We start from the raw sequence: 2,201 nt of genomic DNA on the forward strand, positions 1-2,201 counted from the left end.
GTCAGAGAAAAACAGGAAGACCCCCCAATGAGATGGATTGGCCAAGTGGCAGCATCGATGGACTCAAGCGTGGCAACAGTAGTGAGGTTGGCCCAGGATGGGGCATTGTTTCGTTCTGGTGTGCATAAGGTCACTGTAAGTTGGTACTGACTCGATGGCACCTAACAACAACAAGAACAAATAGTATGGTGGTGGTTGGTGGTTATGTGTCGTTGAGCCAGTTCCAACTCATAATAACTCTGTACAGGGTTTCTGAGGCTGTAAATCTTTACAAGAGCAGAAAGCCTCATTTTTCTCCTGCGGAACAGCTGGTAGTTTCAAACTGCTGACCTTGCGGTTCACAGCCTGATTCATAACTGTTACGTATAGACCCATGTTAACATGAGTGAAGTGTACTCAATATACAAGAGGGAGGTTAGCAGAGGAAAGATGAAGGTTGTAAGAGACAGTGAAAAATGCAGTGTTAAAGTGGCATGTGAAAGAGATTGCCATCATTATTATGAAGCAAAGTATATGATTTATTGAATGTAAAACTGATGATCTGCTTTGTAAACCATCACTCACAATAAAAAGCTTAATTAAAAGCAATGCACACATATGCATTAACTTCAAAAAGTTCTTAGAAAATTAGAACTAAAATAATAGAATTTTCCATGAACTTTTTTTTTTTCTTGCCATCAGCACTTTTATTTAGTTTATGTTAGGATATAAATACATAACAATATGCCCTTTCTTATAATGGGTAGTCTTACATAATGAAAATTTGTAGATAATATTTTATAGAACAACAAAAAAATAAAATAAAATAAGTATGTAAATTATCAGAAAAGGATCAACAATATGGGGAAATAATACATTTCATGCAAATGTATTAAATAAAATTGTAGAGGACTGAATAAAAATACATTACTTTCCTCTCTAACTCAATTTAGAAAATAGTCATCATGCACTGTTTTGTGAGCTGTTGAGACCACGCGAACACTATGGTCCTTCACAAGACAGTGGTTACAGATGGATTATTTTCTTGGTGTCGTATACTGCTTTTAGTTCTTCACTGGAGTTGAGCTTCCTTTTGTAGTCTTCTATAAGTGGTGACTTCGCTATGGGTCGGACCCGACTCGATGGCACTCAACAACAACAACAATAAGTGGTGACAGTTTGGCAAGATTTTCATCAAGAAATCCAGCTGTAGTGTCTGAGGCTGTGGTCGTTCAAAGTCTGCACCCGATGAAGGCAGTCTGCACCATAGATCACTGTTTTCTCAGGGATAACTTCAAAAGTATTCAGACTAAAACAAGCACCAATGATACAACCGCTCGTCAATATTACGTTCCTGCCTACATATGCTTTTGATTCAATAACATTATTGTCTCCCATTTTCATCGCTTGAGAATAACAGCCAACTTCAAACACATTATTGGTGCCAATGATCATAGGCTTGGGTTCTGAATCCCCAGCATCAGGGGTGATATTATCATTTATGATGAGGGCCTGTTCTTCCATTAGGTTACCTTCACCAATCACTATTGGCCCAGCTTCTGCAGTAATCCGCACTTTAGAGTGGATCACTGTCCTAGCTCCTATAGTTACATCTCCTCTGATCTCACTTTCTACACACACAACTGCTCCAGGAGCAATCTTCACACTCATCTGAGTCTTCTCTGCCATGGTACGGCCCTGGCCCTCTCCATGAACTTTTGAAGCACTCTCATGTATGTGTGTGTGTATAAGAGAGACATCCAGTTAAATTTGTTTTATAATTTTTTTTCAAAGTAACATTCGTTTCACATTTTGATGTTTTTGTTTAACAGAGGTTTCTGTGATTGTGTAGAAGTACTTTTTGGCACACCTTCATAACTGGTGTGATTGTTTTTCAACATGATGATGCATTGAGGTTAATATATTTTCAGGTGCTAGCATTTTCTGGTAAGCTCTGGTTCCCATATTTCTAATGTATGTCCAAGCAGATACACAGATATGGTAGTTAATGTTGTTGTTGTTGTTAGGTGCCATCCAGTCGATACCGATTCATAGCAACAGAATGAAACACTGCCTGGTCCTTGACCAACCTCAGTTGCCATTCTTGAGCCCATTGATGCTGGCACTTTTCCAATCCATCTTGTTGGGGTGTTCCTCTTTTTCTCTGATCCTCCACCTTAACAAACATGATATTCTTCTCCAGCAACTGGTCCCTCCTGACA

General features: G+C 38.9%; 1 pseudogene across 1 annotated transcript; it reads right to left on the bottom strand.

Annotated features, from left to right (window-relative positions):
- Positions 1-1,043: 1,043 nt before the first annotated feature.
- On the bottom strand, positions 1,044-1,671 carry LOC102822616 (annotated as a pseudogene). Its single transcript, XR_438766.1, has 2 exons — positions 1,143-1,671; positions 1,044-1,095 (listed from the first exon to the last, which is right to left on the bottom strand). The product of XR_438766.1 is annotated as a dynactin subunit 6-like (transcript).
- Positions 1,672-2,201: the final 530 nt, after the last annotated feature.

This window comes from Chrysochloris asiatica, unplaced genomic scaffold (assembly GCF_000296735.1).
Source record: "Chrysochloris asiatica unplaced genomic scaffold, ChrAsi1.0 scaffold00146, whole genome shotgun sequence".
In the NCBI taxonomy this organism is placed as follows: domain Eukaryota; kingdom Metazoa; phylum Chordata; class Mammalia; order Afrosoricida; family Chrysochloridae; genus Chrysochloris; species Chrysochloris asiatica.